Below are 12225 nucleotides of genomic sequence, written 5' to 3'. Positions count from 1 at the left end.
TGACTTGTATTCTCCAGATTTTCGAAAGTTGTGTTCTGTTGAGTTACGATGTTTCTTTATATTATAGAGGTTGAGTTATTAGAAGGTTCTTTATAAATTCTCAGTTAATATTTCATGTATGTTAGGATTACCTAGTCTTGGAGAGTAGGTACCATCATGATATCCTACGGAGGGAAATTTGGGTCGTGACAAGTTGGTATCAGAGCTCTAGGTTCATAGGTGTTATGAGTCACAAGCAAGTTTTGTAGAGTCTCACGGATCGGTACGGAGACGTCTGTACTTATCTTCGGGAGGCTATGGAACTGTTAGGAAAAGCTTCACTTCTTTGATTCCTTATCGTGCGAATTTGTTGACTTCGAAATTCTAAATCTCTATCTTTCTATTCTCTCATAGATGATGAGGACACGCTTAGCTGGATCTGACGATTAGACACCCGCACCCCATGCTAGAGTTGCGAGAGGCCGGGGCCGGGGCCGGGGACAGGGCAGAGGTCGAGGACGAGCATGTGGTGCAGCTAGAGCACCTGCCCGAGCTACTACAAAAGATCCACCATTAGCTCTAGTTGGGGGGAAAGCACCTGAGATGCCTTTTACTACCCCTGCATTTCAGGAGACCCTCGCCCAGTTTTTGAGCATGCTTGGAAATCTAGCTCAGGCAGGGTTTATTCCACTTGTTCCGGTCACATCCCATTTATGGGAGGAGCACAGACCCTCGCCACCCGTACCCTAGAGCAGCGGATCCAGGTTGACCAGCCCTAGAGGTTATACCAGTGGAGCTGGTTGTTCCAGTTCAGCCCGAGGTTAGGGCAGCAGCATCTGAGGAGGATCAGACCAGGCTCGAGAGGGACACGAAGTACCACTCCTACATTCAGTGGCTTCGCTACAAAGGCCGCGCATGGTTTTCTTGAGGAGTGCCACAGTATCCTCCGTACTATGGGTATTGTGGAGTCAAGTGGAGTTTCTTTAACTACGTTCCAGCTTAAGGGAGGCGCTTATCAATGGTGGCGAGCGTATGGGTTGGGCAGCCCGGCCAAGGCAGCTTCACTCACCTGGGCTCAGTTCTTAGAGATGTTCATGAGAGAGGTTGTTCCCCAGAGACTTCGGGATGCATGGAGCGCATAGTTTGAGCAGTTGCGCCAGGGTGCTATGACCGTATCAAAGTATGTTGTCAGGTTCAGTGAGTTGTCTAGACATACTCCAGCCTTAGTTTCCACAGTGAGAGAGTCCGTCGATTTATCGAGGGGCTCAACCATGGTATTAGGTTCAACATGGCTCGAGAGTTGGAGACGGATACCCTATACCAGCAGGTGGTGGAGATCGCTCGGAGATTGGAGGGTATGTTGGGCTGGGAGATAGAGGAGAGGGAGGCCAAGAGGCCTCGCAATTCTGGCATATATAGTAGTGCTCGTGCCCCAGTTGCAGCTCGTCATGGTAGAGGTTATGCGAGCCGTCCCCTTCAATTGGCACTTCCAGCTTCCAGTGGTATTCCGGCTACTCCCAGGTCTCAGGTTCGCCATTATACACCTCCATTGTCTAGTGTACCTACTGCACGGGGTGCATTCAGCGATCAGTCCAGCCGACCAAGCCCGAGCCAGTCTCAGTAGCCACGTCCTCCGAGAGCTTGTTTTGAGTGTGGCGACACTCGCCATATGTTGAGAGACTGCCCCAGACTTAGGAGGGTTGCACCTCTACAGACTACTCAAGCTCCACGTATTCCATAGGCCCCCAAGCTTCTCAGGCCGTGGTTACCACACCAGTTTCCACTCCAACTACTCAACCAGCTAGAGGTGGAGGTCGGGTAGGTAGAGGTCTCCCTAGACGTGGAGACCAGGCCAGATGTTATGCTCTTCCGACTAGGACAGAGGAGGTTGCATCCGACTCAGTTATCATAGGTATTATTCCGATTTGTCATAGAGATGCATAAGTCTTATTTGATCCAGGCTCCATATATTCCTATGTATCATTTTACTTTGCTCCATATTTGGGTATATCCCGTGATTCCTTGAGTTCTCCTATCTATGTGTCCACACCAGTGGGGGATTCCATTGTTTAGTTGTTCCTGGTGGTTTTGAGACCAGAGCTGAATTATTGTTGCTCAGTATGGTAATTTTTGATGTTATTTTGGGCATGGACTGGTTGTCACCCAATCATGCTATTCTTGATTATCACACCAAGATGGTGATGTTTGCTATGACACGTTTGCAGTGGTTTGAGTGGAAGGGTACTTTGGACTATGTTCCTAGCAGGGTGGTGTTCTTCCTTAAGGCACAACAGATGGTTAGGAAGGGGTATGAGGCATATCTAGCCTTTGTGAGAGATGTCAGTGTTTATACTCCTACCGTTGAGTTAGTTCCGATAGTAAGGGACTATCCAGATGTATTTTCGGTGGAACTTTCGAGCATGTAGCCCGATAGGGATATCGATTTTGGGATTGATTTGTTGTCAGGCACTCAACCCATTTCTATTCCAGTGGAGCTGAAGGAGTTAAAGGAGCAGTTGCAAGAGTTGCTTGACAAGGGTTTCATTCGGCCCAGTGTGTCACCTTGGGGTGCTCCGGTCTTGTTTGTAAAAAAAAAAAGGATGGTTCTATGCGCATGTGTATTGATTATAAACAGTTGAACAAGGTTACAGTGAAGAACATGTATCCATTGCCATGCATTGATGACCTATTTGATCAGCTATAGTGTGCCAGAGTGTTCTCAATGATTGATTTGCAGTCAAGCTACCATTCGTTAAATATTTAGGATCCAGATATTCTGAAGACTGCCTTCAAGACTCGGTACGGTCATTACGAGATCCTTGTGATGTCATTTGGGCTGACCAACGCCCCAGCAGCATTCATTCACTTGATGAACATTGTATTCCAGCCCTATCTTGACTCATTCATCATTGTGTTTATTGACGACATCTTGGTGTACTCACGGAGACGGGAGGATCAAGAGCAGTGTGAGGAGAGCTTTCAAAAGCTCAACACTGCTTTGACTACAGCCGTAGTATTTTATTACCTACAGGTTCAGGGTCTTACACTATGTACTGGGTTGTGTCACGTGTTGGCCTCGACGCGGTGTTAATGCAAGACAGTAGGGTAATTGCCTACGCGTTTAGACATCTGAATGTACATGAGAAGAATTATCCTATCCACGACCTTGAGTTAGCAGTTATTGTTTATGCCTTGAAGATTTGGCGACACTATTTGTACGGTGTCCCTTGTGAGGTCTACATCGACCACCGGAGTCTACAACATCTGTTCAAACAGAAGGATCTTAACTTGCATCAATGGAGATAGTTAGAGTTGCTTAAGGACTATGATATCACCATTCTATATCATCCCGGGAAGCCCAATGTGTGGCCGATGCCTTGAGTTGTAAGGTGGAGAGCTTCGACAGTTTAGCATATCTACCGGTAGCGGAGAGGCCATTAGCATTGGATGTTCAGGCCTTAGCCAACCAGTTTGTTAGATTGGATGCTTCGGAGCCAAGTCGAGTTTTGGCTTGTGTGATTTCTCGGTCTTCTCTATATGATCGTATCAGAGAGCTTCAGTATGACGACCCCCATTTGCTTGTCCTCAAGGATACGGTTCAGCACGGTGATGCCAATGAGGTCACTATTGGGGATGACGGTGTGTTACGGATGCATGGCCGACTATGTGCACCCAACGTAGATAGTTTGCGTGAGTTGATTCTTCAGGAGGCCGACAGTTCGTGGTACTCCATTCATCCGAGTGCCGCTAAGATGTATCAGGACTTGAGGCAGCACTATTGGTGGAGGAGAATGAATAACGAATAGTGGAGTATGTAGCTCGGTGCCTAAATTGTCAGCAGGTGAAGTATGAGCATCAGCGACCAGGTGGATTGCTTCAGAGGCTAGAGATTCTAGAGTGGAAATGGGAGCAGGTTACTATGAATTTTGTTGTTGGGCTCCCAAAGACTCGGAAGAAGTTTGATGCAGTATGGGTTATTTTGGATAGGTTGACCAAGTCGGCTTATTTCATTCCAGTAGAGACTACTTATTCTTCAGAGCAGCTAACTCAGGCCTATATTCGCGAGATTGTCCGACTTCATGGCGTGCTGGTATCCATTATCTCAGACCGGGGTGCACAATTTACATTGCGATTCTGGAAGGCCGTACATCGAGAGTGGGCACACGGGTTGAGTTGAGTACAACATTTCACCCTCAGATGAACGAACAGACTGAGCGCACTATTAAGATATTAGAGGATATGCTTCGTGCCTGTGTGATAGAGTTCGGGGGTTCTTGGGATCAGTTCTTGCCGCTTGTGAAGTTTACCTACAACAACAGCTACAAGTCAAGCATTCAGATGGCTCCGTATGAGGCCTTGTATGGGAGATAATGTCGGTCTCCGATGGGTTAGTTTGATACGGGTGAAGCTAGGCTATTGGGTACTGACTTGGTTCAAGATGCTTTGGAAAATATTAAATTAATTCAAGATCGACTTCGTACAGTCCAATCTTGACAGAAAGGTTATGCAGATCGGAAGGTTTGCAATGTTGTGTTCATGGTTGGAGAGCGATCGTGCTCCGGGTTTTGCCCATGAAGGGTGTTTTGAGGTTCAAGAAGAAGGGCAAGTTGAGCCCTAGGTATATCAGACCTTTTGAAATTCTGGAGAGGATTGGAGAGGTGGCCTACAAGCTTGCACTGCCACCTAGTCTAGCTACAGTTTATCAAGTATTACATGTTTCTATGCTTCGAAAGTATCACGGTGATCCGTCTCATGTGTTGGATTTCAGCTCAGTCCAGTTGGATAATGATTTGTCGAATGTTGAGGAGCCGGAGGCCATTTTGGACAAGTATGTCCGAAAGTTGAGGTCGAAGAACATTGCTTCAGTGATGGTTTAGTGGATGGGTCAACCAGTCGAGGAGGCGACTTGGGAGACCGAGCATGATATGGGTAGCCATTATCCTCATCATTTCACTACTTCAGGTATGTCTCTATACTCGTTCGAGAACGAATATTTATTTTACGAAGGGGAGAATGTAACGACCCGGCCGGTCATTTTGAGTATTTTAGCCCTGATCCTCAATTTATTGTCTCCTCTATGATGCATTATAGTTATGGGACTTATAGGGGGTGTTTGCTTTTGGTTTTAACATAGGAGCATATCCGGATATTGATTTGAAGGTATGTAGGTCGTTTCGGCTTGATTTGGCGAAGGTTTGAAAGTTGAAGGTTTGGAAGGTTGGAAGGTTTGACGGGGAGTTGACTTTATTGATATCGGGAGATTCCGATTACGAAAATTGGAATAGGTTCTTCATGTCATTTATGACTTGTGTGCAAAATTTGAAGTCAATCGGAGTTGTTTTGGTATGAATCGACGTTAGTTTTGGAATTTGAAAGTTCATAGTTTCAATAGGCTTGAATTGGGTTGCAATTCGCATAATCGATGTTGTTTGATATAGGTTTTGGCCTCGAGTAGTCCGTTATATATTTTGGAACTTGTTTGTATATTTGGATGGGGTCTCGTGGGCCCCGAGTGTGATTCGGATTGAATCCGGAACAAGTTTGGACTTGTGTGATTGCTGAAGTTTTGTTGTGACTGGTGCAATCACACTTGAGCATTTTGGGTTGCAAGTGCGGCACCCTCGAGCCGCAGAAGTGAATATTTTCATGACCAGCTGGGACTGTAGGTGCGGTCTATGTTCCGCAGAAGCAGACTCGCCGATGCGGGGAATGCATCGCAGAATCGGATATTGCCAGGGAGGCATGGGATTGCAGAAGCGGACAGTGTTCGCAGAAGCGCATGCACAAAAGCTCATTTGATCCGCAGAAGCGGAAATTCGTGACATAAGCTGGAACTGCACCTGCGATGGTTTTTCCGCAAGTACAGCATCGCAGATGCGATTGGGTGACCGCAGATGCGGAAATCACTGTGCAGAAAAGGGCTAAGTTCGAGGGTTTGATTTTATTATTCATTTTTGGACCTAGAGAGCTCGTTTTGTGACGATATTTCGTGATATTTTCAAGAAATTCATCGGGGTAAGATATTTTAACTCGGTTTTGGTTATATTACACGAATCCATTGTTATTTTCATTATTTAATTAGTGATTTGAGTTGAAAATTTGGGGAAAATTTGTGAAAACTTCTTAGACTAAATTTTGGGGTTTTGAAAGACAATTTGAGGTCGAATTTGAGTAATTCTTGTACGGTTGGACTCGTTATCGAATGGGTGTTCGGATTTTATAATTTTGGTAGGTTTCCGAGGTGCGAGCCTAGGGTTGACTTTTGAGTTGACTTTTTATTTCTCTTTAAAGATCGTAACTTTATTGTTCGAAATAGTTTCCTATAGTTTATATTTATGGTATGAAGTTGTTTTGGCTAGATTCGTGCCGTTCAGAGTTGGATAATTGAGGAAAAGACTTAGTAGTGGATAGAGTTAGCGTGTTTTGAGGTAAGTGTCTTGCCTAATTTTGTGTGGGGGAATTACCCCTTAGGATTGATGTTGGTTTGTATTTATTATGATATGTGAAAGTCGTGTATGCAAGGTGACGAGTGTGTACACGGGCTAAATATAGAAATTTACCGGTTTTAGCTATGTAGATTCCTTTCATGCCTTAATTGAGTTACCTTAACATGTTAAAATCATCATCATTAGCCTATCTTCACATGCTCTACTTGTCTTATCTCATAATTGTTAATTGCCTTTACATGTTTAGTTGAAGTATTGTTTCCTTTATTCCTTATTCATTATTTAACCGTTGAGTTCTTTATTTAAAGTTGATGTTTTTGGAATATCTTGTTGTTGAAATTGGTATTAAGTTACAAACGCCGTTATTTACATTGAGGCAAAGTTGTAAAGTTGTGAAATACTATTCTTGTTGAGTTATTCACTTCCAGTTGTTATTGTGAGACTCTTGTGCATATTATGGTTAAGTCATGGGCTATTTATTGTGAAACCACCATTGTTGTTGATTTCTTTGGCAAGTTGTGATATTGGGCACTTGAGGTGCGTTTTGTGATATGTTTGTGATATTGATACACATGCGGTGGTATAAGGTTTTGGGGTTGAAATACATGCGGTGAGATAAGGTGGGATTGATACACGTGTTTCTAGTAGGGGAACTACTTGAAGCCACGCGGTGTGATAAAGTGGGCTAAAACGCAGGAAGCTATTTCAAAAAAAATAATTTTCAAAATTAAATGCAAGGCTCCTGCGGTGATATAAGAAAATATTGTGAAATACTTTGTGATTTGAGACTACGAGGCGGTACCTCGGTAGTGATTTTTGTTGATACGTTTCTATTACTTCACTTGTGTTTTGTTACTTGTTGTGTGCCATAGCATTCCTTATTTTCTTCTGTGATGTATTATTTTCCTTAGTTCAGTGTAGCTATTCTTGGTACATTTCTTTATTGTCTCATTTCTATTGTTATCATTATTACACTATTATATACCCGTTCGGTTTCTTACTTATTCCAGTAGGGCCTTAACCTGACCTCGTCACTACTCTACCCAGGTTAGGCTTGGCCCTTACTAGGTACCGTTGTGGTATACTCATGCTACTCTTCTGCACATATTTTTATGCAGATCCAGGTACCTCCTATCAGTTCAGGCACCAGTGAGACGAGCCCAATTTCAGAGACTTCAAGGTATACATGTCGGCGTCCGAAGGACTAGGAGTCACCCTCTATCTAGTTTATTTCATTTCTTATCCTTTTATAGATACTGATGTATAGGGATATTCAGTACCATCTTATAGAGCTTGTGACTTGTATTCGCCGGGTTTTGGGAAGTTGTGTTTTGTTGAGTTACGGGGTTTTTTTATATGATAGAGGTTGAGTTATTTGAAGGTGCATTATAAATTCTCAGTTAATATTGCATGTTTGTTAGGCTTACCTAGCATTAGAGATAAGTTGATATCACGATATCCTACGGAGGAAAATTGGAATCGTGACAACATGACTATAAAGTTGATGTTCCCTACAGGTTTAATGATTACATTGCATGTTGTTATTGCCTCATAGGTTGGTCTAAGTCGTATGTTTTAAAGACAATTGAGTGTGTTTGAGAAGAACTATTTTACTTGGTGATTGGAGTTGATAGCAAAATTCTTATACTTAGATACGACATCATGATGGATGTAGTGAGTCGTATGAGGTTTGTATTGATTTTAAGGGCTACGGTTCATGTATCTTCGGCCAAAAGATCTGAGATTGGACACAACACAGATGATTTGGATAAGTCCATATAAGGTATATGGACTTGTTGGGATGATGTTTAGGGGTTCTCGGAGGCTCAAGTAAGTTTTGTGTTGTTTGGAAAAGGTTTTTAAGGAAAAAACAAGCAAAACCAGTAATATATATTGCATCAATAACTATTTTAGATGTTTTTGCAATTTCATTCACTTTTCAGCACTTATATAAATAGCCCATTTCGAGTTTATTTTACCATTATGGGAGCTAGAGAGTTCGAATTGAGATAATTTTGGAGGAAATTTCATCTACATTATTCGAGTAAGTAATTTTAACTCGAATCTATGATTATAGAATGAACCTATTATCAATTTTGCCTTAGAATCAAGGATTGAAAGAGAAAAAGAGAGTCTTTGATTTGAAAATAAAAGAAAGAACTTTTTTATTTGAATATCAATCTGGACTCGAATTAAGAATCCAATTATATATTTAGACTCGGGAGACTATGGATCATGGAGATTTGACTCTTATTTCTGGGTTTGACCATATAAGCCCGGGGTTGACTTTTGTTGATTTTGACCAAGATCGAATCTTTTGCTTAGCAATTGAGTCCTATGAACTTGTTTGATATTGTGGAGAATTCTCTTAGCTAGATCGGACTCGTTTGACAGACTTAATGCAAGAAAAGATTTATTTGGAAAAATAGAGCTAGCATGGAATAGAGAAAAGTATCTTTGTTGGCTTTGATGAGTATTTTTTTCTAAAAAATAGTCTTGTTCCTATGTTCTACGTGTTTGGGCATAATACATATGCGAAGTTACGAGCGTATATACGGATGTCAAGGTTTATCCATGATTAAGGTAGTTTATTAGGCCTTCTTATGCCTTGATTTACTACATGCCTTATATGTTGCATGTTTTACCTATTGTATGACTATTTAAGCATATTATTTATGCTAGTATAATCTTATAGGCATTCTTTATATGCTGATTTGATATTATTGATTTCATGTACCGGTTTTACATTATAGAACTACTTAGTCATACACAGTTACTTATATGCACCTTGTTAGCATATTATTTGTTCTCATTACCCATTAGAGATTATTTTGATCCATGTGAGCTATTTAGGGCGTGTGAATTTACGTTCCTATTTGTAATATCAAGTAGGGTGTGTGCATTCAAGTTCCTGATTAAGATATTAGTTAGGGCATGTGGATCTGTGTTTCTATTTGAGGTATCAATTAGAGCATATGGATTGACGTTCACATTTGAGGTATTAGTTAGAGTATATGGATTCATGTCCTGTTGCACATGTATTTTGATCCATCCCTCTACAGTCACGTGAACACTCTTTTTATCTTAGACTGTGTGCGCATGTTCAGGAATCAAAGGGTTTCTAATTTGATCATGATACCAGATGATGGGATTGAGCATAAAGGTGGAAGCTTTATTTTTTTTAAGTGATCCTTTATGAATATTTATGTATTTTTATATGCTTTATTCATGCATATCTTCTATATATATTTTTGATGCATTCTCACACATGCATAGAACTTGTTAGCAGGCTGTGGATACTTGAGAAGTGTCGGTTTGATGTAAAGATTGAGTCTTTATCATACATACCTGATATTAGGCTCTTGTTGATGCATTTTATATAAATGCTACTTGATGCATATTCTTAGATATACTAATTGACTACATTGATACATGCATGAGACACATGTTCAGTCGGGATAGAGTGCATCTATTTGCCCATATTGATAAATGCTTTGAGTATGATTAGCTTGTTATGCTGCTTTTGTGCATTCCCTCTTTTGTTGCTCTGTATATGAACTACATAAATTTATAAAGTAAGTACTTTTTAACAAAACCATTGCTACTACTTCGTTGAAGCCGGTCAAGATGCTTACTAAGTATATTAGGTCAGTTGTACTCATAGTACACTTTTATATATTTTTGTGCAGATTTTAAGCCCTGTACGAGCAGTACTCACGAGCTGTATGTGACCGTCGGGGTGAGATTTTGGATTGAATCGTAGTACCTTGAAAGTCTTCTTATCTCATTATTAATGTTTCTTATTCCAAATGGTGATGTACTTATTTAGACGCATGTATTATTTGATTGTAGTAGCTCATGACTTGTACTACAAGTTTTTAAGTAATGAATCTAAATATATGATTTGTTTTTTAGTCGTAGTCCAAAAAGTCATTCAATTTCTTAAATTTTCAGTTTAGGGCTTAGAGATTAATCTCATAATTCTCAAGTTCAATTCTTTCAAATCAAATCTAACCTATGCTTTCACGACTTAAATTCCTAACAAGGTTGTGATGGTTCCTAACCCCAAACTATTAGGTGAATCAACATGCACAACCAACAAATCTGGATACCAGACATAAACAAATCTAAACATAAATAACATTATAATACATAAGTGCGGAATAACTAATGCAACCTCATGAGTAATCCAAAAATCTATTGGTTACTTTAGCCGTACTTACATTTAAGAGATGTCTATAGGAGTAATTGACAATGTTGTTGCATATTTTGCTAAGGTTGAAGGTGTTTGAGTGAAATTGGACGCAGAAAACAATAGAGAAGCTGCGCGCTTAGCTTGGATACGAGATAGGTGAGGCTTTTAACCCATTGATTGCTTGCTTTTTGAAAAGTATTATTTCAATTTTGCATAACTGTTTTAGAATGATGTCAGTATATGATGTGGCAAGAACATACTTGGCAATAACTACTACTATCTCCGTCTCAATTTATGTAACACTTTTTATTATTTAGGCGAAATGGCCTCCTGACCACTTAAATTTGTACCAATTTGTAAAGTCGATACATAAACTTACAGTTTTCTTATTTGAACACTCCTACTTGACAGATCGAGTACTAATAAATACATCCAATAGAGCGTATATATCAATTGCCCTGACATGTACAACACGTCATATGTTAGACTATTTATTACTTGACATGTGATATTTGTGGGTCCCATTTTTAAATACTAAATCAACAAAAAAGAAGTTATAAATTAAAAACCGAAAAAAGAAAAAGAGGAAAAAAATCCGACACTTCTCTACTACCCCAATAACCGTTCACCCACCTCCCTTCTTTCTTCTCCGTTCGCCCACCTCCGTTCCTTTCCTTATTCTTATTCTTTCTTCTCCTTTCTCTTTTTCTTTACTGTTCTTTCTCTCTCTTATTCTGAATCAAATTCACAACACCACTATGGTTATGATTAGACAAGGAAAAAAAATTGAATTTTGGAATTTCAGAAAAATTCAATAGGAATCCATGATTTTGAAACTGTGGAAGCCGCCCAATACCATTGCAAATATCTGCCATTTTTTGTTGTTGTTTTGGCAAAGAGATTCGATATAGGGTTTTCTTCAGACTACCGGTGACTTAGAGTGGTGAGTGCTTTCGACCACCAGAAAACTTCAGTGGCTGTCACCTCCACTTCACTGGCAACCAATCATATAACCCCATCTTTTCTAAAAACTCCAAAATCGTAAGATATAAGTAAATATACACAATCTTTATATCGAATTTGGCCGGAATTGAACTTTCTGATGCTCTCTCTCCTCGCTTAAGCTGAAGAGAAGAAAGAAAGAGGAAATGAGTACTAACAGGCTAGGGGTCATTTCTTTCTTTCTTTTTCATTTTTTTCCTATTGATTATAGTATTTTCTTTAATCAGATTATTGCAGTCACGCGCATATTCTGCGTGATTGACACACATTTTGTCCACATCATCTATATCACCACCACATAAGCATAGTTAATGGTCAAGGTGGTTTATTAGTACTCATTCCGTCAAGTTGGAGTGTTCAAATGGGAAAACCGTAAGTTTATTTATCGGCTTTGCAAACTGGTGCAAGTTTAAGTATCCACGAGGCCATTTCGCCTATTATTTAATCAGTCTAAAAAAGAATGACACATTTCTATATTCGATAATAATTTAACTTTAAATTTTCTATTTTACCCTTAATTAAATAATTTCTAGCCACAAAAATATTTATAATTCATTTTGGACCATAAATTTTAAAAGTGCATAGTGAAACACCTTAAAATAA

This window comes from Nicotiana tomentosiformis, chromosome 9 (assembly GCF_000390325.3).
Source record: "Nicotiana tomentosiformis chromosome 9, ASM39032v3, whole genome shotgun sequence".
Taxonomy (NCBI): domain Eukaryota; kingdom Viridiplantae; phylum Streptophyta; class Magnoliopsida; order Solanales; family Solanaceae; genus Nicotiana; species Nicotiana tomentosiformis.
This window is presented reverse-complemented; position numbering follows the sequence as displayed.